The sequence below is a fragment of the Xenopus tropicalis genome, chromosome 8, assembly GCF_000004195.4.
Source record: "Xenopus tropicalis strain Nigerian chromosome 8, UCB_Xtro_10.0, whole genome shotgun sequence".
In the NCBI taxonomy this organism is placed as follows: domain Eukaryota; kingdom Metazoa; phylum Chordata; class Amphibia; order Anura; family Pipidae; genus Xenopus; species Xenopus tropicalis.
Window position 1 is genome coordinate 59,308,137 of NC_030684.2, and position 25,160 is coordinate 59,333,296.

Genomic DNA, 25,160 nt, shown 5'->3' on the forward strand with positions numbered 1-25,160 from the left:
TACTGCCATGATAAAAACATGAAGATACAATTACTCCTTTTTTTCAAATATCTAGACAAAATGGGGGAAACTAAAACATCACACCCTATTAGTCCATTCAGCAGAGCCATGATTATGTTTTAATGTATTTATTTTGCAGCAATGCAAATGCATGTGTAGGGCTTTCCATGCTAGTATTTATATATATATATTGTTCCTCTGTGTGTGTGAGATCATATTTGTGTATACATTGAATTTCTTTGTGTGCATATAAATGTGCATACGGGAGTGTATGGCAATTGGTCTGTGTGTATAAAGGCCTATCTAAATAGTTATTTTCTGTGTGCACACGTGTAGGAGTGTACAATCGTGTTTTGGGTGCATGTAGTGATTTACTGTTATTTTGAGAATGCTGATTTATTTAGTCATATATAAGATAAATTAAAAAGCATCTTTGTATGCAAGACCAGTTTTATGCTTTCTGTTGGTGCTGAAAACTGATCAATGTTTTCATATCACACTCATTTCATAAAATACATTCCGTTAATGAGAGAATGCCATTTAATTTTTCCCAAGGGAGTTTTTCCCCTGCCCCATCCATCCCCCTCCTCCTTACAGCTATAAAACATAAAACACCTGTGAGTCATTCGATATATGCTCTTTTCTTGTTCTTCTCTTTTTAGGCAGGAAAATGCTTAGGTAATCAGATCACAGAAGAGGTCTGTGTACCTCAGACTGGGCAGAAGGCCCCATCTGGTTATTGACCCCTAATGTTATTGCTTATACCCTTACATTTTTTAAATGGGGGAGCACATTTCTTTCATAGAAAACACAAGAATCAATAAAATATGACAAGCATCATCACTAGTTAACTTGTGACATCACTACACGCTGTTTATTTCACAGCATATACTTGAGTAGTTTATATTTAATATATTCAATTCACTGTCAGCTACATCATCTTTTGTGTTGAGCACAAACTGTATAATAAAAATAGCATTATAAGTCACTACAATGCAATTATCAGGTAGTTGCATTTATCAGCTAAGCCAGTCCAGCTATAAACATGCCATTAGACTAAATTGTAGAAGACAAATTGTTAAAGAAGGAAGGTAGCCCATATTAGCAAAGTCATTCCTGTCAGATTTCATTAAGTGTAAATTTGATCAGAATGCTACCTTGGGCTATATGACTTTAATAAATCATGTACAGCAGGACTAAATAAACAGCATACATGTGAAGGGGTTGAAAATAGAATCATCAGTTCTCAAGCTTTTCCTCAATTTTACAAGCAAGATACAGGACATTCTGCTATAATTTATCATTGATTTGATGACCTAAAAAGTCACTGTGACAAATGACTAGCCCTGGCTTCAGAGAAAAATAGAACACCGATTATCTTTTTTGAAAGATAAATTAGCATGTGATGGTGAGGGAGGAGCTTAGAGCTTCAATTCTCCAGCTTAGCACATGGTAAAATAATTTACAGATATATATGTGCTGTGCATAGTTGGTAAAGTAAGAAGATTTTAACTGCACCCACAGTTAAAAGTTTCAGTAGCTCAATGCGGTGCAGAATTTAAATAAGAGTAATAAGAGCAACAGTGAATTCATTTTTCTTATTCCTACTGTGGGGTTTTGTTAAGGTGCTTCCCAATCAACCCTAAATAAGGACAAAGGTCTAGCACGAGTATTTCTTTTGGGTAACATCAATAATAGGGTGTTCGTGGCTATTGTTATTGTATAGTTTGCAAAAAAATGTAATTTTCATAAGAGTACAGGTATGGGATTTATTATCCGGAAACCCGTTATCCAGAAAGCTCCGAATTACGGCAAGCCCATCTCCCATAGACTCCATTTGAATCAAATAATTTAGATTCTTAAAATTGATTTTCTTTTTCTCTGTAACAATAAAACAGTACCTTATATTTGATCCCAACTAAGATATAATTAATCCTTATTCGGAGCCATGAAAAAAGCCCCCCCCCCCAGCAATGCCATACAAAATAAGGCACTAGTTTGTTTATAAAATATTAATAAGACATTATAGCTGAAACATTCATAAACTGTTAGGAGAGTGGACTAACATCTCCTCTCTAAAACAAATCTATGAATGGAACTGTCCATGGTGCTATAAACTTCAGTCTCCATGAACTAAATGATTCATTCCCTCCCAAGCCACACACGGTGCTGATATGCTTGATGATATTCTATGTGTACTAGAAGAAATAGGGGCCCTCAGCATGCATTCTAAAGAAACTATTGTGTTATCAACTCAGAAATAACAAGCTTTCAACTGTTTACATATACTTCAAAAGCAATGTAAGTGTAAATGGCAGCTGTCATTTTAAATACAAATTAGGCTGTTTGCTTTCTGTTTTACTTCACTATAGATGAAGACAATTGTGGCTAATAAACCCTCTCCTTAAACTATAAACAAAAAGCCTCCCTTTGTGACAACAAAAAACATGCATATCTCATCAGAAAAACATTTCTTAGTTAATAAATATGAAGCTTAGTGCTTTGTACAGTTTTTACTTTGTCAGCAGTAGTGCCCATTGACCCCGCTGCAATAAGGTTGTAAGCCCCTGTAGGCAGGATCCCCTGCTCCTTAAATAATATTATGCCTGAGACTTATTCTTTGTCTCTATGTGTAATGTCACAAAATAGAATAAAGTAGCAATGACATGGTTTTTCTAATTGTTGAAAAGTTACAGTCAGAGTAAAGTTTCTTACTAAGTGAAATCTTATACTTCCCTACCTATCCTAAATATTTGAAATCCGTGTGTTTAACTGGGACCAGCCTTCCTTTCAACTTTCCCTTTCTATCAAATTAAATTCTTTCTATATATAACGTTCAATTCACATCAGTCAATCAAGGTTTGGGAGAAGAAGGGACTGTAATGTCAGTACAGACAAGCTTTGAGATACTGCCTTTACTTTTTAGAAAATGTAAACTAAACACTCTTTGGTTCTGTGTTTGCAGCTCCTCTTTCTAATCCACCAAAAATCACTTTCAAAAGGCCATTTTCTATCCCAGACTCATAAACAGTTGTGATATGGTCACTGCCAAATCTCCACTGTTACCTACTGGACTAGATGAACTAGCAAGGGTCATCATCGTATCTCCCCACAGCTATTCACCTCCTAACACTGACGTAGTGTAGCATAGTTTCAGTTTAGACTTACAATTAAATCTTTCTTTTCAACTTGACAAAAGAAGTTGAAAATCAAAAACATGACTTGATTAAATTATTCTACAAGCAATTCTTTCTTCCCTGTTTTATTTTTCATTAAGCAACGGTTTCACTAAAAATATAGCATAAATATAGAGATTTGAGGAGATTTGTTTGCTGATTGCAGGCTTGCAGCTAAGAATATGTTGACCTTTATTTTTATTTATTTAATGATTAATTTATTTATTCATTTGTATGAATACGGAAACAAAAATTTCCAGTCATGGTGCCAAGTACAGAAAAACTTGAATGAGTGTTCTGCAATTTACTTGATAAAAATGCAGATAATTATTTCCATAACACACTGTGAGCTCCCTCTAGTGTCCGACTATAAAAGTAACTGCTAGGTCAGTTACAGTCATCGATGGAATATTTTCTTTTCTTTCAGCAGAAAGATGGAAAATTCAGAACCTCTAGCAGAACAATATAATATGTGTTGAGGGTACTGTTTTGTTTAGAACCCATACCAGAACAAAAGTGCAGAGTGTACTGTTTTCTTATAATTAGTAGTAGTAGCACCACTGGATCTTTATTTCTACAGGACCAATATATATATATATATATATGGATGCAGAAATGCAGTATTGTGTTTTCTGTGGTTGTACTGACTTAACAATCTTTTTTAAATTTTTACATTCCATAGTGCATCAGATTTGATAACAGCAGCATTGCTATACGATATGAAGAGGGTCCCCATAGTAATTAATAATTAATCAAGTTAATTGAATTTATTTTACATATGTCTCAGCTATGTATGCCTATATAGAAAAACGTGTTTTGGTCACATTCCGTGTTCTCGCTTTGTAAATTTTGTATAATTTTTATAAATGGTTATAATTGTTATTGGTATTACTTGGCCAGTACACACATAACAGGGTGAATACCAAGTACCAGCTAGACCATGGAATATTTAAAATGTTATCACTAGAAAACAAAGTGGAAGTTTTACCTACTTTTTTATCCACTTTTATAGTTCTAAAGTAATAACTTTTTGTTCCAAAGTGGAATGTTACTAACGGCATTGGGAACTGTGTTTCTGAGACCGTAGGCTACGACCCTAGGTTGAGTACAATTACATTTTACAGGGGTTGTAATATATTTTTTGGGCTCAAAACAAAGTGATTTGACTAAACAGTATAACTTATATCAGAAGGGTATGCATGTTAGATAGGAACATGTATAAAAGAAGATTGTGTTACAAGCTACAGTCCAAATATAAGAATGCTGTTGATTTTCTTCCAAACCTTCTCCTGAGTAATGATTGTCTTTCCTATTCCCGCAAGAGCTGACTGATAATAATGCAAATAAATATATGAAAAAGGCTTTATGGGAAAATTGTCCTCCCATATCTATGCCCTTTGCTTATTTTTACTGCACTGTTAATTTGTACTGAGATTCTCAATTACATTCTGGTATTTGGCACTAAATGAAGGCCAGACAGAATGGAATCTGCAGCTCATCTCTGTGTAAATGTATTTATTACCTGCAGCAAGATAAGCATGGTGTTTCAGGGGCAATGACTGAATGAAGGGATGGTTTAAATGCAATTAAAGAAGGACAACTTCATTTATTTTTGAGTCCGATATCCCTTGCACCATTTCACAGTGTGAGCACTTGAAAAGGGTAACAGCCCTGCTAAATCTGTGGTGTTAATAGAAGCTAATTTAAAATCGGTGGACACTGACAGGACATAGATATTCCAGGGATTGTGGATGGATGCTGATCTTTAATTATATATTAATGTTTCAGTTGCACTAACGTTTCCTATGTTAGACTTCTGTTTCAGTGCCAATGCATCATACAACTAATGTATCATTGATTCCTGGCTCTATCTTACATGATGAACAGCTAATTAAACCAATTCAAAGGCGCCATGAGAGGATACAACAGTCAATAGATCCGTTTCACCAGTTCTACTGTTCAATTAATTTGTCCATGTTCCCTACTTGTTAAGGAGTAAAGCAGAACTACAGCAATCAATAACTGCCTGATTAATAACCTCAGCCGGACCATGAAGGAATCCCTTGCCACATGTAAACTCTGCATCGCCAGCAGGACCTAGCAGTGGCTGAATAGGAATGCACTATCCAGTGTAATTAAAAGTTCTTTTGCCAATGGAATAATAACAGTCACATACACTAATGATCTATTCTTTCCCCTTTGCCTCTCTCAGCTCTGTAATTGAGCAAGTAAGGGCCTATTTTCCAATTTATTTTTCTCTTTCCTTCACTTTAAGGGCATAAAGTAATCACACACCTACCACCTCTTTTATAACTCTCTTTAGCCTCATCATTTGTTAAATATGTATAAGGTTCAGTCCAGTGTTTGCTTTGCCTCACCAAACTTCTTAAGTCTTCCATTTCATTAAATAAGCTGAAGACCTCCCCAAGCAGCTGCATAATAAATATAACCAAGCCTTTCAGATAATGGCATGGGTAAATGATCCTGTGTTCAAAGCTTTTATAATGAATGTATATATCATTATACACATAAGTGTATAATCCAGGACCAACATTTTACATGATATCATAGATTTAATTGTTTTAATTGTTTTCAAGTTAAAATTATTATAATGACAATGTCCCTTTAATTTCTCCTATACTTTATCAGACTCTTATACTGTCTTCAATTACTATTGTGGTTTATAAGCTTGCCCTTTGTTTCTAATATGCTTGGGATTCAAAATTTACTCACCTAGATGAATGTTTTACTACCAATAGCAACAGATTTGTTATTTAATTTCCTTATGGCACTATACTGGATACCAAGGGTTACTGCACATTTTGCACAAGTCAATAACTGCACCTAGGAATAGAGTCAACGTGAATTGTGCTTCTGGCACACTTGCCTGTTTCCAGCTCAGATCAGATCACTTGCCACACAAAGCATGCCATTGATATGAATTGGGAAAGAGGCATGGTTGTTAAAGTAAAACAATAAATATTTCCAAAAAAAACATTTATTGTGGAGACTTTCATCTCCCAAGAAGGTGTGGCAAAAGACTTCACAGTCTGTTAGGCTTATTAATAAACTGGATACAATTTTCCTCAGTGCAGTAACCCATAGCAGCCAGTTATAAATCATCTTTCATCAGCTTGCTTAATGTGATACTGACACAAAAAACTACTTTCAAAATATTAATGTACATTAAAAGTTAGTTATAGGTCATGTTGATCATTGTCCACCAAAAGATTTGCTTTTGTAAGTAACTGTTATTTAAATTTCTAAACCTGTTTTGCCAACCTGACTCTCTCAAGCTGTCAGCTATAGCTTCTAATGCTAACGGGCTACAAATATGGCAGCCCCCTCATAGAGGAATATGGGGGGTCAGATAGCTATTTGAGAAAGCATCAGAAAGTACTTTTATGGCAATTATAAATAGCATGCAAGACAATGCCATGTTATAATAAAAAAAAACAGTTTAATTTCAGATGTCAGTATCTCTTTATGTTAAAGAAATGAAAGAAAATATCTAATTGGCTTTCATGGGTTTCTGCACTGAGGCAATTTTGCTTACAGTTAGTAAATGAGCCCAGAGTGCGCTAAGCAAGAGAATTTTTCAGGCATGCATTTGGGACATGCCACTGTGCATACTTACGAAAGATCTGCAAAGAATACATAAATCAGTAAGTAGAAGAGTAATTCCACTGTTGCTATAAATAATATAGAATTGCACGCACTGCTTATTATCAGTCGAGAGAAGAGTCCTTTGCACCGTCACATACTTACTAGATGAAGGTAGTTCAGACACTAGGATTGCTCAGAAACTGACATGCAAATTGTTTCCCTCTGCTGCTAAAATGAAGTCCATGTAATCTCATAAAGACTATGTACTATACTAACAGGTTTTTCAAGCTTACAGAAGTTGACCTATTCTAATATTCGACTGTATATAAAAATAAATAAGTTAGATGATGTGCCCAGAATGTTTTGGCATGTTTTAATAAACACATTTAGGGCTCATTTACAATTATAGGTATAGGATCTATTATCCAGAACACTGTTATTGAGAAAGATCGAAATTACGGGAAAGCCATCTCCCATAGTTAATAACATAATTAATATTTTTATAAATGTTTTCCTTTTTCTTTGTAATAATAAAACCTTGTAACGAATAGGATATAAATAATTCTTATTGGAGGCAAAATTATCCTGTTGGGTTTTATTAACATTTAAATGATTTTTTAGTAGACTTAAGATATGGAGATCCTAATTCTGGAATGGTCCCTTATCCAAAAAATGACATATAATCCAAATCCAAGTTAGAAAGCTACTTATGATAAGGAGCCCAAACTGGAATAGCAGACCCTGCAAACCAAATTGTGGCCCATGAGGGCTGAGTAAATGGGGATTAAAAACCCTATCCCTTCTATCTAAAATGACTATGTTGATTGTAAAAATTATTTTTAAATCGAATATATTTTTACAAGGTATTCCCTCTGATAATGTCTGAATTTGGCCAACAGATTTATAAAACTAACAGCAACCTAATTCCCAGTGGTGAATTTAATAGCACAAACTGTATTGTGCATGTTATCAATCAAGTCCTCCAAGAAGCCTCTACAGGCCACGGCAAATATGTCATACCAAAAAAGCATGGAAACACAGCATATCCCCCAGTGACCTCCACTCTAATTCATTGTTTGACACATTCTGTATCCAAGGCAAATAGCAGTGTCATCAAGTATATGGCAAGTCATTTTTATAGTGGAAAGTACAATAAAGATGCATTTCAAGCTTGCCTGTTGCCAAAAGACCCCAGTTTAGGATACACAGGATGGTGCTTTTCTTTTAAAATGCAAAACTTTCACTTTCACAGGTCAGGTTAAATACTTTTATAAGAACAGATAATGACACACACACTAAAGCTGGTTAAATAAAAATCATATTATAGCAAATATCCTATAAGGTTGATCCCAGTAGCCAATATAATGAATGTAATCTAAACATTTCTCAGTGCAATCAGATATTGCACTTACTGTAGAGAGGGTGACTTATTTTTTCCCTAGAGGAATTCGGACTATCTTGTGCCATCTTAAACTCATTATACGTATAAATTTATCGTAGCAAATGATTGCAGAGATGAGTATCTGGAATATGTGAGATGTGTAATATTGCTGGGTTCATATCATACAGTATATCAAATGCAAACACTGAATATCAGGCCACTCATGGAAGTACAGGTATGGGATCCCTTATCCGGAAACCCAATATCCAGAAAGCTCAGAATTACGGAAAGCATGTCTCCCATAGACTCCATTATAAGCAAATAATTCAGATTTTAAAAATTGATTTCCTTTTTCTCTGTAAAAATAAAACAGTGCCTTGTACTTGATCCCAATTAAGATATAATGAATCCTTACTGGATGCAAAATAATCTTATTGAGTTTAATTAATGTTTTATTGATTTTTTAATAGACTTACGGTATGGAGATCCAAATTACAGAAAGACCCCTTATCCGGAATACCCCTGGTCCGGAGCATTCTGGATAACGGGTCCTATACCTGTATAACATATACAAGCAACGTTCCCACCTACCTTTCCACTTCCCACACTTTTTTTAAGAGTGATGAAAAAAAGTTTTTTAAGAGAATGCAAAAGATCACTGAACCATGCACTGTCTACATGAACAAGGGAAGAAAACACTGACCTGGTTTAACTTGCAAAACATTATTCATGGGAATCTGAACCAAATCTCAATGTCTAGATTCTTATCTAGCATATATAAAGACCAAGTAAAAAGAAGATAGAGAATCTCTGGATAGATGCTATCTATATAAGACTAATGCTACCCACTTCCCTTTCTGCCCCCCAAGAAATGCTTAACAAGCAGAAAAGAAGATGAGTCCCCACTTAATTCAAATTCTGGTGTAGTATACATTTCAAGAGATACTTTTTGCTCAGTGTTGAGTTCTTCAGTGCAGCCTCAGCAATAATATATTTGTTTCACATTCACAGATAAAACATGTGATAATGAAAAATACTTCTGCGGGTTAAGCTTCCCTTCTCTAGAGAATATCTCACTATAGCTGGCTAGAAGATACAATCATTTGTATAACTCTGGCCCTAGGGAGGAGACAAAGCATTTCCTCAAGGACAACTATAACAGCCAGTTTGAGAGTCAAAATTCTAAACCCTGATTCTGCAATATTCCAACACAGTTCCAAATCCAAAACAGATTTTCAGTTAATATTTTTGGGTTGCATTTTCTAGGATAATGTTTTTTCAAACAGGTACAAACATCCATTAATAATAATAAGTATATATTTGGTTAGGAATTTGTGGCCAGGTGGTGTTCTGGTCAAAAAAAGCTTATCCCATTTAGTTTTTGGTTGGACTTCTATCTTAAAGAGCAAATATTTAGTTATCTTCCTCTTAATGCCCACAAGCCTCCCCCTCCACTGCCACTGTTTGGGAAGCTATTATCTAGGAAGTAAGAAATTAATCTGTTAGTACCTCTTTCTGAAAGGATGGTTTTACTAGAGTAAAGATGACTATGCAACTACAATGTACAGGAACCAAGTAGTCTAATACTTAATAAGATTTAAGACAACATATATTCCCTTAATTGGTCAACCATAAAGAAAATATTACTGCACCTACACATCATTTTAGTTCACAAATAGTATGGATCCTCCCTAAACTCCTAGGTCCCCTCATTTACAACTTCAGCAGCATCAAACAGAGCCGGAACTCGATACAACATGCAGGTTTACTTACTTGTGGATGTGATCGTAATTTTCCTATTTTGCCTTATACCTAATCTTAACCTCTCACCCTGGATTAAGGCAGGCATAACAAAATTATTTCTTGGCGCTCTCAATACTGCAGGCCTCTGAATGGCTTGGATAATAAAGATGGAATCTCTCAGCCAAACTGTGCTGAGCACATCCTGAAAGTCAGAAGGAAAGCAGACTCCCTCTGCGTGGAAGGCAGACAGCAATGTCATCAAATCTCTGGCAAGTCACTCAAACAGAAGAATTTAGTAAATGACACATTTTACAGTGCCAATAATGGGATATGTTTTAGCAGACACAAAGTGACAATTCTTGAAGAACGATAATTTCTTAATGTCTTGCAAGCACCATACAAAATCCTCTGCTCATATGAGCCATATGACATCCATAAAACTCGACCAGTTAATTCCTCTTGCAGAATTGTGTGAGATTGCAGCTTGAGACCTCTTTACACATGGCTCTCTTTAACCATATGTGTAAGATTTAATTCTTTACAGTTATTCAGTAAGCTTTGATATAGACATGACCTGCAACCCCCAGTCTCATCCAACATCTTTAGAACACTCTCCTAAAAGGTTACATGTATACATAATTATGAAGCAAAAGTTGTATTAAACAGAATAACCTGCTCCTCTTCAAAGATCCTGCAACAGCATTTGTGCCAACCTAACCTATGGGGGGCAGCTGAATAAGAATCTCCACAAGCTGCCTAGAATAAATAATTCTGGGTCCCGCTGCATGGATAAATTTGATTTACTTTCATAGAGTGCTTTACAAAGTTACATTCCTAAATCACAGCAGCTGTGTGCGCCCAAGGAAGTTTAAATGTCAGCATTCTGGAGCAGAAACAGCATCTTGCTAAGGGAAGGCATAAAAAATGAACCACAGATGTAAGAAACTCAATAAATAACACTGAGAGTACATGGTGAAACCTAGGAGAATTGTCCGTAAGTTGGAAATTGGTTAATGGTACATTTCTTAGGAAAAATAATCATTTTCAGATTTTTTTTTGTGAATAATTAGTTACAAACATTAATCTCCTGAATGGTAAAGATTTATCATACAGTTGGCAGTCCTGCAGCTGTTCAGTATTATTATTTCTGGTTTTGGTCTTTTGTTCAGTCCCACACCTTTTTGTAACAATTTCAACTCAGCATGTGAACAAGCTAAGCAGCATTTAGTTTAGACACATCTCTTTTCCAGCCAGGCGATTACTTGGGCTACATCAACATCATTTGTTCAAGACTCAAATCACCAAAAAAGCAGGAAGCTTCTACAAATACAGAGTATGAAGCTGCAAACTAATCACTAAACTGGTAAATATGACACTGACCTTCATGCTTTCAACTGCAACATTCTTTTTTTTCAGTGAACCCAAATTTCGTAGCAGGCACACATTTTTACTATATTCTGGGAAATCATGTAGACTCATCCTATATGGTATAGTGACCAGATTTTGGGTCCCAATCCATAGATTAAGGGTCCCTGAACTGTTAAAGAGATTAAGGGTCCCTTGAACAGTAACATTAAATTGAAAAAAAAAACATGAAAACCAGGTTTGTTCATGCCAGGGATGCCCCATATTTTGGATCCCTAGAAAATAATTTAAAGAAAATTGCTGAATCTGTACCTGTGAGCTGCTTGATATATTACACTAATGAACTACCCACATAAGATACCAATATGTGTTAACATTAATTTCAAATTACATTAGCAATGTACACACACATAGAAAAACAGTAAAAATAAATGCATGTTGTTAGTAGTATCCAGCAAGTGTAGAGTTAATACAGCCAAGCAATACCCATGCAGGGCAGCTGTTAGTTATGAATACAAAATATATGATCAAATAATTACTATTTAAATATAGCAAATGTACATTCTTTTCTGGAACTCCAGAAACAAATGAGACTCTGGGTTTCAATTTCCTTTCCTGACACCTACTTGTGCCCTTTATTTTAATAATCTGCTGTCTCAAGCCATGACCCTCATTAACCCATTTCCTCTCAGAAAAGTCATAAGGGACTTCATTTGTATAGCATGGACACACTTAACTATAACACAACTGTTACTGTACACACACACACACACACAGAGTCTTAAGAAAAAGAAGCTCAATTAATGTTTAGCCACACAGGAGTGAACGGAGAGTGACACCTTTACTTCAGGGACTACAAGAAAAGATTTCTACAGACAGCACCACAATAGAGAGATAATATAAATAGACAGGCAGATAGATACACAAGGTGTTTGCAGAGTTTTGAAGGAATATTAATACTAATGAATTAAAGCATTATTATAATTATTATCCAAGCTGCTTAAATTAAGCATTTAATAAACATCCAGGGTTTATGCATCACTTGGTATTTATAGGAAACACTCATTTGCCGATAATGTACATTTTGCCTAAAACACGCAGTGCAAATGTTTTCTTATTCTAACTGTCCATTCATATTGATTCCCTTTTACCAACATAATATCTCCACAAAGATTCCTCATCGGCATCTATGACCATCCAATATTATGCATCCCATGACAGAACTTACCTGCAGTCTATGCCCATTCACACATTCAGCATCCCATGACAGAACTTACCTGCAGTCTATGCCCATTCACACATTCAGCATCCCATGACAGAACTTACCTGTAGTCTATGCCCATGCACACATTCAGCATCCCATGACAGAACTTACCTGCAGTCTATGCCCATTCACACATTCAGCATCCCATGACAGAACTTACCTGCAGTCTATGCCCATTCACACATTCAGCATCCCATGACAGAACTTACCTGTAGTCTATGCCCATGCACACATTCAGCATCCCATGACATAACTTACCTGCAGTCTATGCCCATTCACACATTCAGCATCCCATGACAGAACTTACCTGCAGTCTATGCCCATTCATACATTCAGTATCCCATGCCAGAACTTACCTGTAGTCTATGCCCATTCACACATTCAGCATCCCATGACAGAACTTACCTGCAGTCTATGCCCATTCACACATTCAGTATCCCATGCCAGAACTTACCTGCAGTCTATGCCCATTCACACATTCAGCATCCCATGACATAATTTACCTGTAGTCTATGCCCATTCACACATTCAGCATCCCATGACACATCTTACCTGCAGTCTATGCCCATTCACACATTCAGTATCCCATGACACAACTTACCTGTAATCTATGCCCATTCACACATTCAGCATCCCATGACAGAAATTACCTGCAGTCTATGCCCATTCACACATTCAGCATCCCATGACACATCTTACCTGCAGTCTATGCCCATTCACACATTCAGTATCCCATGCCAGAACTTACCTGCAGTCTATGCCCATTCACACATTCAGCATCCCATGCCAGAACTTACCTGCAGTCTATGCCCATTCTCACATTCAGCATCCCATGCCAGAACTTACCTGCAGTCTATGCCCATTCACACATTCAGCATCCCATGCCAGAACTTACCTGCAGTCTATGCCCATTCACACATTCAGCATCCCACGATGGATCTAACCTACAGTTGATGACAGCTCACACATTTAGCATCTCAGGATGAACCATATCTGAATTCTATAGCAATTCATACACTAAAAACATCACAATGGACGATACCTGCAGTTTTTGCCATTCTTCATTATTCCATGCTGGACCTTTTCCCATTCACGCATTGATTATCCCACGATGAGCCATTTCTTTAATCTATGCCCATTCACAGTCATAATACCCCACGATCGACCATACTTGCAGCTGATTCCCATTCACACACAATGCCTCATGATAAATCTCACCTGCAGTTGGACCTATTTACACTCGGGCCTCAGTACCCCCATGAAGGACTTACTTGCAGTCTATGTCCATTTCAACTTAAGCTATTCTGTGATGGACATTAATTGCATTGTATGGCCCTGCACACAGGATTCTCAAGGTAGACCTGACATGCTGTATATCTCCAAGTAACAAATAGGTACCCCAACATTGACTAAATCAGCATTGTATCTCCCATACAGACTGTAGGTACCCAGGATTGGTACTTCCATGCCACATACCCCCAGTGCTCCCGTTTGTATCTCCAGGCACACATTAGGTGCCCCTAACAGGCGGCATCTGCCCTGCACACATTGGGTACCCCCCAAATACAATGCATTTCCCAGCAGCACTGTGCTACAGATATCTCCCTTACCCGCATAGCCCCAAATACATTACACCCCCCATAAACACCTCACCTGCAGTGAATTTCCAAAGCGCATTAGGTGCAGGAATCTCTGATCAATCCCATAAAGTTGCTAAGTACGTGTCGGTAGCGACAGCCATACACCCAGCGCTAGACTGATACGACACGATGCTTCATTCCTCCCCGATGTCCCAACACTCAGTCAATTTCATGTAACTTTGTATGAGAAGTGTCTCCCACCGACTGCGATAAATCTCCCAGGTCAGACTGCTTTTGTTTGGTAGGAGAGAACTCATTTACAACCTGGTCCTTGTACATCCCATGACAGCGGTAAATACTGGCCCTTGTCCCTGAGAAATCACATCAATCACATCGCCACTTTGTCTGCGATTAGTGTCCGAGTGCGCATCGCCCCCTCACTCACTCGGCAGGTGCGGATCCCACAACCACGTGTTTGCTTGTAACCCCCCTAAGTAAGTATAGTAGCGCCCAATATGCACCGGTCATCCCATAGTTACACACAAGCGGGAGAGGGAACACATCCACAATGTAGGGGGTGACGGTCCCGTTGGAGTCCTATAAAGTGCTGTGGTGCTAGTGAAGCCAGCGCTGCTCTGTACATTCCTGGCTCCGGACTGCGCGCTGCAGACTGCTGGCTCCTCCAGGCTGAGAGAGAAGCTCCAATCCCCGGCAGAGAGGGGCGGCCTCCATCCGATCATCATCCCCTTAAAGTCACAGTGACATATTGTCGCGATCAGTCAAGTGGCACACGGGTCTGTCTCTGCTAATGATCATTTTGCTTCGGTGCGTTAATTCACTGTACACAAAGCAACCAGCAGCTGTGCGACTGCTTCATTAATACTGACTTTGGTGTCACCCTTCTCCGATGAACTAGAAGAATGAGAAATTGACATATGTATTAGACACGGTGCCTTATTTAGTGACTGATAGGATCAAGGAGGCCCACGCATTTATCTTACCCTTAAAATTGGAATTTCCTATAGTAAACCCTTCCTTTAGTTAGAAAGTAAAGCGTCAGTGTTTGTGACAAAGGTTCCATTACTTGCTCTTCTCCATCATAGAATTCTGCTTCCATAGGGAAATGAAACTGTCTCTAAACTTATGATCTCCTTCTGCAATATTCATGAACAAGTGAAAATGATTTTCAGTGAGACATAGTGAGTGCTATGTGCACTAGTTTCCAAAAAGGAGGTACACTGATAGCTACCATGTACAGTACAGCGCACTTTGGGTCAGTGTTGGACTGGGACCCCAGGGGCCCACCAGAAACCCTAGGCTATTTTTACTCCTTTCCTCACCCAACCTCTTTATTCTCCAAGTCCCTTTTATTTCAATTCCGCCAGCAATTCTTCCCTCTTTTTCTCCTCTTTCATTCCATTCAGAAATAGGGAATGACCATGTAGCAGGCCATTTGGTCAAGAGCAGGAGGGCCCCCTGACCTGGGGAGTTTTCCTGCTGGGCCAGTCCGACACTGCTTTGGGTCATGTTTATACACCAAACATCACAAGTTAAAGGTTGGCATATGTGTTACCAAGTGTAAAACTCTGTTCATGGAAATAGAACTTGTGGTGTTTTCATCAGCACTGCCAGAAAGCTACAGGGTCCAAATGCCACTGTCTGTAACTGCTTCTAATGTTATTCAATGAAAATCACCCTGTCAACAATAACAGAGTAGGGCCAGGCAAACCTCCAGGCAAAAATGACGAGGCCAGCATTTGTGCATAGGGCCCTCACCTCTCACTATGGCATGTGCATTAGACAAGGAGATGGCCAGGGGCAATTGGACAGCTGCTATTATCTGCTGGAGGGTAGTGGTGAAAATGCCCATGTGCCGTAGGCCTAAAAAAAGAGTTTTGAGTTTAAAAAAAAAAACCTTTCAAATCAGCTTTGAGAGTCACCACCTCTTAAATCACTTTACCCACCTGAATTTGTTTGCTGTCTGAATGTGTCTTTTTAAATTCAAAGGTTTGTGCCTGAGATAGAATAATATATTGGCTTGACTTTTAGGGGCCCATTTACTTAACAATCTTTAGATAAATTCACATTTTTTTAAATTATAGAACATTTAGGAATGTATGTGAAAAGTTCATTAAAATTCCATGAGTTTTTCGTGGTTTTCTGTAAATTTCCACAAAAAAAATCATACTTTGCGCAAAGAATACAAACATTTCGGAATTCGTTAACGCTTTGGTTACACTTTCATTGGGACTATATATTCACCAGCTTTGATCTGTTGAGTGCCATTGAGTCCTATGGAAGGTTTCCAAAGCCAGACATGGAAGGCTTCAAAACCACTGTTCAAAAAACTGTTTTCATGACATTTACAAACTTTACGGTCCGAAAATTTCATGACTTTCGGAACACAATTGCAATATATTCATATGAACGATAAAAGCATTGTGGAGACATTTTAGAACTACAGAAATTATTGTGGTTACTTTGAAATTATACGATATCGCGTTTCAAGCCCAGAAAAAAATGCATTTTAGAAAATGTGCTCTGAAGTGTTACATATAATGGCCTATTTATTATACTGGGTGAGAAAAACAGCAACTGAATACAGCACACATCACCATCTGATCGCTAGGCATCTCTGTGTACAATACATGATATTTATAATGCTGTAAATACATAGCTGGTGTCAACGTTTTTCTTGTAAAATTCCAGCATTTTTCACAGTGGTAATTTACTTGTCATCGATATTTTTCCCATTGACTTGATGGGTTATTCCATAAATATAACAGCATAAAATAATTACATAAAATACACAGCTTTATAAAATTGCCATTTATATTACACAGGTTTTTCCACTGTTTTTAAGGTTTTTCAGCATGGTTAATAGGTCCCGCAAAGAACCAGTTTTTTAGTGAGGTCGACAAATGAGACATTTTCAGAGACAAGAAACTCTAAGGACATAGAATCTAAACCAGGGCCTGTTCTTAGGAATTTGGGACAACTATGATAAGATAAAACACCCTGAATGATTCACTCTTGCCAGAGGAGCTTGCAATCCATAAACTTCATTAATGACAAAGCATTGAATAAATGCTTTTAGCAGCTTTTAGCTGCCTTTTTATTTCCTCCACAATAGCAGAATATAATAAAAGAATGTGCAAAGGGGTTGAACTGAAATCCTGGTGGGTAACTTGTAAACATGTGTCAGAACATTTTCCTTATTCAGGCAAACTCTTGTTATTTGTCACTACCGGCACTCAACCATTTTCCATTTAAAGGAGGTTCTGCAGCAGCTGCTTCCCTTTCCCTTTGCACAAAGTGTTTCAGAGTTGCCAGTAGGTTCTACACAAACCCGACACACTGTCATTATTTTTTTTATAGCAACACCAGATGACCCTGTTCACTTTGCTTTTCAAGTATGTTACAACGGACTCCTATTTGTGAAAATGCTTAAAAGCTTTTGGTCGCCAGCCCTCACAGTCTGCTTTTCTGTATGTGGAGGAGAAACCGAATCATTAGTGTGAGAGCTATAATTTACTGAGAAAGGGGCTGAACAGCAGCAGATCTCAATGTGCATCTCTGTTTAATTACTCTATGCTCATCAAGCTGTTTGCTACAAATATGTGGCTGAATATGTATTTCACTGTGCAGTAGTCATAACACCACCCCCCGCCCCAGCAGACAGAATCAAAGTACGTTCCTTACAGCCATGACCAAAAGAAATGGGATGTGAGAAGATGTGAAAAAATGGGAGTGCTCTTAGGTGCCTAGGCCAATGACACACTTAGGGGCTGATTTACTTACCCACGAACGGGTCGAATGGAGTCCGATTGCGTTTTTTTCGTAATGATCGGTACTTTGCGATTTTTTCGTATGTTTTGCGATTTTTTCGGATTCTTTACGAATTTTTCGGATCCAATACGATTTTTGCGTAAAAACGCTTGTTTTCCTATCCATTACGAAAGTTGCGTAAAAAGTTGCGCATTTTGCGTAGCGTTAAAACTTACGCGAAAAGTTGCGCATTTTTCGTAGCGTTAAGTTTTAACGCTACGAAAAATGCGCAACTTCTCGCGTAAGTTTTAACGCTACGAAAAATGCGCAACTTTTTACGCAACTTTCGTAATGGATACGAAAAACTCGCGTTTTTACGCAAAAATCGTATTGGTAACGAAAAATTCGTACAGAATCCGAAAAAATCGCAAAACATACAAAAAATCGCAAAGTAATCGCAAAATGTTCGTTTTCAAGTCGGAACTTTTCCAATTCGGGTCGGATTCGTGGGTTAGTAAATCAGCCCCTTAATGTTCCTATACCTGTGCATCTGAGCTTGAAGACAAATGTTCCGTACCCATCTATGCCAACATGAATGTAGACTGCTGAGAAATGTGGATTTTAGGACCGAAACCACTTGTCAAGTGCAGGGTTTTCTTAGGTATCATGTGCTTCTCCACTGGAAGACATTTTGTTGGCAGAGAAACATCCATAGGCATTATAGCTTGATCACATGACTTGATTCTAATCTGGGACTCTGGGGCACCTTAATGAACACTGGCCTGTTTTGCCACTGTGCGGTAACCGCTAACAACCAACTGAATTGCAGACTTTCAAAAGCTGAAAGCTAAAAGGTCTCATGTACAATGGCCCCATGCAGTGGGAAAAGTGCAAAAAAAGACTACAGTCAGCATTGTGCAAATAGCAGCAGGCCTCTGCTGGCCGCATTCTGTTTCGGAGTACAATTAGGGTTGCCATTAACTGCCTAGCCAGCTGGGGACAGTGCCCGTATTACAAATTTACTGGCAATACATTTGCTGGTAACATTTGTAAGGGTGATTACCTCCTTTTTAGTAGAGGTCTGCCGCTGCACCAACTATTTCCCTGCCCTACCTCCTCATTGCCCTGGCTTATATCCACCCACCCATTCCCCCACCTAGCTCGCCCATTTTACCTCCTCCAAGTGACATCAATGATCAACCTGAAGGCCAGCATTAACAATAAAGAAAGGTGGCAACCCTAAGCACAGAGACCTGTGTACTGGGACCAGAACCACGTGCTGCCTGTTTTAGGCAGGGGAGCCATACAGGTGTCATTCAGACGTGCAAAGTATGGAGCAGCAGGTGGCGCAGTCCTAATTGAAGTCCTGTCCTTGCTACCTGCCCAAAGGCACAGGTCTAACTGCTCCTCCTGATGCTGCACTCATCAATGAGCTCCAGATTTTTCATTCAGCACTCAGTGCAAAATGCAGTGTGCAGAGCAGCACAAGTTCTTGTCACAGGAATGAGCACTGAAGGAGGCACTCTGGTGCTCTTGCATTCGCATGGGTCATGAATGACCTCTAATATTTTAGTGGTTGCATTCACATCCCCCAATCCTGGGTGTTATATGTACAGTACAGAATATAACATACAGTATGTGCAAACATCAAGTGCAGCAGTCTCAGGTTGATGAAAAATGCTTGATAAAAGACATGTGGGAATCCAAATGATTTCATAAAAACATGTATAAAGTAGGTTACATCTTCATTTGTGTGGTCCCCTCTTGTTTAACATTAAAATAAAGTCTATGTTCAATACATGGTGGCTGAAACTGCTGACGCCACCGGTCTACAGTGCGGGTTAAATTGGCCTATAAATGCCCTCAGTATATTGCCTGACATATCATTTCATTCCCTGCATTTTGATTGTGGGGGAGGGAACAACACAGCAATAAATGTTGCCTCTGTTTCATTGCTACAACCTTACCTCTCTTCCCTCTGTAAAAATGTGTCATGCCGCTGACTGGCACATAAAGCCAGGTAATATATATTGCTTAATAAAGTAGGGTGTTTTATACAAACATGGTTAGTAAAAATATGTAAACTGGATCACATATGGAGGTGGTAGTTTTTTTAATGGTGTATGTTTTTGCTTTAAGAAACCAGAGCTACAGGGGCATGACATGTCAGTTACTAATGATACTGATAAAATAAAATATTCCCTTCAGCTGTGGAATTCTGGGGACTATAATGGTATAGCTGCCAGTACACAATAGGATCCTGCCATTCATCCTTATTGCAGAACTGCTGGATCTGTGGGCAATATAACCTCACAGGGAATTTAAAATTGACCTTAAATGTACAGTTTTGGTGCTTTAGCATTTCTCAAAAAACAAGGCACAGGCAAACTGTTTATTCAATTGCTGCATGTGATAGTAAATAAAAGCATAATAGAAGCTGATGCCCAGCATGTGCTATAATAAAATGCTGAACCTAAATTAATTTTAGCAGTGACACAAGATAATTTAGGGCCTGCCTACACATGGAACAAGGGCTAATGACTTGGTGCTGTTAAGTCTAAGTTTGTGTGTAGAAATCACCATTATAACTTGATTTATTATACATAGATAAGATGCAAAAATGGTGCTGTGTCCATGCAGAGGCTCCAGAAAAGTTTTATACAACACAGCATTAAATTCACATTGAAATCAATACATGTGCCAAAGGTGAATATATAGTCACAATAGAACTTGAAGAGAGAACTTTGTACCATTTACAGGTATGTATTTCAGCAACAACTGCAATGAAAGGGATAACCACTATCACAAAAAGAAAAAAAGTGAATTTAAGAAATAAGGATAGAGGAGAAAATGAAATGGACACAAACATAAAGAAGCAGGGAGACACCAGAGAGTTAGGGGAAAGATAGAGAAGGCAGATGAAGACATTGACAGAGGGTAGAAGAGAACTAATAGGAAAGCATATCAATGACCTATGGCTCCTGTAACAGAATTGTAAGGTCCCATGGCTATAAAATATGAGGCTAGAGGAAAGTTTGTGTGGTTCTGGTATTTGTACATTACAGGGGGAATGTAATAAAAACTGGTGAAAGAAAAAAATGTGCACAAATAAGAATAAGAATTTGTATTTTGCAATATAATATTCTTTGTTAAAATTTTATTGCATTGTGAATTTTAATTGTGCATTGCACACTTTTAATATGTGCTTGAAAGTGACATATCATTTGGAGCAAACACAACTCTTTCAGTAAGAATTTGTATTATATATATTGCACACTTGCACAAACTAAAACATTTGTAATCTTTTTTCACTGTCAGAAGTGGTCTCTAAACAGTTTGCAAAGTTTGCAAAAGTTATATTAAATACCATTACCGACTTTTAGGTTACCAAATCAAGTCAAAGATCAGGGATACTTCTAGAAAATATAGCTGTCAAGGATGCATTGGTTACACAGGGTAAGTTAAATATTGGACTTTTTTCTTCATTATTCTGTTCCTAATTTTGCTTGTGTAACAAAATTCTATCATCACTGCAAACAGAGCCCCGATGCAATGCACACCCCAAGGCTCTGCTCCCCCAGGGAATTGTGAGACGTGCTGTGTGGGGATGGCCAGGCTAATGGATCCTTACCTTAAGCAAAATATCCATTGTTCTCTTCCTTCTTTATATAATCTTCCTTATCTTCTTTCAGAACCCTCCACTAATGGTATAGCTAATTAAAAGAAGTGATGTGTTCTTATATGGTATGGAGTATTTGTAAATGAAAGTGGCAGATATAAAAAGAAATTATTAGTTATGATTTGTGGTGAATTCAGCCCCTTGTTCCAATATAGCAATACTGAATATATATAATACTGAAACACTGAATATAAAACAAATATAAAAGTGGCCAAATGGCTAGAAGTGGGAAGGCCCACTGACATCCGGCCCACCAGGAGTTTTTCTGGTTCCCAGTGGGCCAGTCCAACCCTGACTAAAATAAATCCTATCAATAATGTTCCAAAACCTAGTGAAAAGAAGAGTAGAGATTGTTATAATAACAAAGAAAGTACAAAGTTCATATACATATGCAAATAGCATACATCAGTGCCTTTGCATCTGCCCAAGCAACATGGGTGCATTTGTCACAGTGAAATTTACAATGGCATGTACTGAAAGTCTGCACAAACAACTTAGGCCAGCTCCTAATATGCATAATGCAGACAAGTGGAAACACGCTAGTGACCTTCCATCATACAGACTTCTGTTTCTGTGATTTGGAGCAACAACCAACTGATTTCTGGCCCTGTCATTTCTGTGTAAGCTAGCCTTTAGCCTATTTGGCAGAAAAATTACAGGTAAGCAAAATGACATACAATTTTGTAACCTCCATGTCCTATATTTAGATACACTGGCACTGCTGGCGGATAAGTGATGGGGATGGAAAGGCAGTCTGGAAAATAACTCACTTAAAAAAACTATTTCTAGGTTAATACAGAGATATTAGAAAATGTACTTACTTTAATTTGTGGATTACTATTTTGTGTTTCCCTTGTGATTACATTGAATCTAATAATTATACAAACTGAACCCAAATTTATGATAGGTTGGGGAACAACACACAATGGTTCTATACCACATACAGAGCCTTATACTGACTGCAAAAATAGTACCTCATAGAGTTGCAGGAGGAAAAACAATATTGTACATTTATATTATTTCATCATAGTTTTTGTCTGATAGTTGAAGGAATGGCAGCAGCTATCTGGGTGTTGTTAAAACAAGTTAATGAAAAATTGCTCAGAGTGGCATTTTAAACACTTTTGTAATTTACATTACTTTTTTAAAAAAAATTCCAAGATATTACCAAAATATGTACTGCTAATATAATGACTTTTGTGCCAATTATGCCACTTGTTGGTCAGTTTTCTTACTGAGATTCTGTTAGGAGGATGTGTCAGAACAATACTTCGATGTTGCTCTGTTTAGGCATGAGAAGACATTAGAACATTTAGGGGCCCATTTATCAAAGTACGATCACTTCCGAATACAAAAAAATTGTATTTTTGTAAGTTTTCGTACTGTGCGCATTTTTTGTGACTTTTTCGTCAATTTGCGACTTTTTCGTACTTTGCGACAAAAAGTGTGACAATTTGTGTGACAAAATCATATTTGTTGTGCCGAGTACGAAAGTTTCAGATTCATTCAAGCTTCGGTATCGTGACTTTCCTTTGGTCCAGGTTGGAGCTGCAGAGTGCCATTGAGTCCTATGGGAGGCTTCCAAAATCATCACAGTAAGATCAAAGTCAGAAAGGTTTTCACACCGTTTACAATAGTTTAGATTAAAAACTTTTGTGACTTTAAAGGAGAAGGAAAAGCTAAGTAACTTGGGGGTGCCAAAATGTTAGTGACTTGAATTGCTTCCTTCTTCGCTGCGCGCGCATGCGCAGTAGAGTGAAAAGCCGAACTTTAACAGAGAAGTCGGCTTTTTCACTCTACTGCGCATGCGCCTGACTCACAGTCAAGGCTGAACGGAGTAGGAAGGAGGAAGCGCATCGCCCCAGGTACCCCGGGCTGGTTTTATCCTAATAGGGGCACCAGCCCGGGGTAAGAGGTAAGCGATTCAAGTCACTTGGGGTGCTTAACATTTTAGCACCCCCAAGTGACGTAGCCTTTCCTTTCCCTTTAAGATCGCCAATACGATATTATCGTTACTAATACGATTTTTTCATAAGCATTTTCGTGACATTTGAGATCATCAGAAATTAACGTATCTAATCCGAATGTAACTCATTTCGGGCTTCGAACTCATAGTTGAGGTTTATGCGGCTGGCAGTCTAAAATAGGGTAACCATCCATTCCCATTCCATGGGGATCTACCCCATTTCAGAACCTTAGTCCCCGTAGCAAATCACCGCTGTGAAGCCTCCCTGTCTTATAATTTTGTTTTCTTCACACCCCAGAAGCTAACATCCCCCAGCCAATCACATCACAGTCTCCAGTTCTACCACATTATGCGCTCAAACAAAGCGGGAGCAGGAGGTGGAAAGAAGCGGGAGATGGAGAAGAGCGGGTGCTGGAGAGGAGTGGGAGCTGGAAAGGACTGCCCTAATGATCAAACTCCTACTGTATATCTTCTGCTGCCCTGGTGAGTTCCCATTCCACAAATTCTTGAAGGAGAGGAAAAGTGAGGAAACACTTTTTGTATACTTTACACTGTCAGATCTCATTTTCAAAATCTGGTCTAGGAAGACTAGAGCTAAGAGGGTCCTTGGCTAATTGTTGGGCCTCCAAGGGGGCTTGAATCAAAACATCAGACCTGCCCTTGCACAACCCACAATACTGATTTGGTAAACCAGCATATTACATACAAAGAAACCATGATGAACCTCCTTTTTAAATTATTTAAGGTATGGGAAAAATTATTTGAAATTAAGAACATGTTAGAGAATCTGAAACCTCAAGTTTGTAAAGGAAATAGAAACAGGAATCATTAGAATTCTTATGAAAAGGCTTAAGTAATAAAGGGGCACTACTATGGACACAGCATTTGCAAGACCACTCTTAAATTAAATGCACAATGTGATACACATTGTTGCAGATACAAGATATGTAACATCTTAAAAGAATATTGTTATGGAAAAACATTTTTTTCAAACCCCATTAGTTATTAGAGCTTCTCCAGCAGAATCCTGCATTGAAATCCATTTTTTAAAAACACAGATTTTTGAAATATATAATTTTTATATTTTTGAAATTTCACATTGGACTAGCCATACTCTTCATTTCCCAGGGTGCCACAGCCATGTGACCTGTGCTCTGATGAACTTCAGTCACACTTTACTGATGAGCTGCAAATTGCAATGGAAAGGTAGCAAGATAGCAGCTCCCAGTAGATATCAGAATAGCACTCAGTAGTAAGAAGTCTGGCTTGGGACTCCTCCAGTTACATGGGGTTATGAGAAACAACAGGTTATCTAAAAGCAGTTCTTTACAAAATGTTGGTGTAACATGTTTAAAAACAATGGTGACACTTCTACCCAGGGCCGCCATCAGGGGGGCACAGAGGGTACTGTTGTGCCGGGCCCGGACGATATCCTCGCTTTAAAGGGGGCCCGGCCGTGACAGTTTTTTTTTTAGCTCGGGCCCCCTTTAAAGAACTCCGGGCCCTGGCTGTCATTGGTGGCCAGTGGGAAATTTGATTGGTTGCGCCCCGGGCGTCCATACGCACGGGGCGCAACCATATGAAAGGTGCAGATCAGCGGAGGGCTGGGCTCAGATCGCGAGGACGCCGAAG

The 25,160-nt window shown here is 38.3% G+C and overlaps 1 protein-coding gene across 1 annotated transcript in view; it reads right to left on the reverse strand.

Moving 5' to 3' along the window:
- il1rapl2 (interleukin 1 receptor accessory protein like 2) overlaps positions 1 to 14,740 on the reverse strand; it is a 423,225-nt gene extending 408,485 nt beyond the window's left edge. Inside the window, exon 1 of the mRNA NM_001078899.1 lies at positions 14,189 to 14,740. The gene's annotated coding sequence lies outside the window, so the exon portion shown is untranslated. The remainder of the gene's footprint in view (positions 1 to 14,188) is intronic.
- Between the last annotated feature and the right edge of the window lie 10,420 nt (positions 14,741 to 25,160).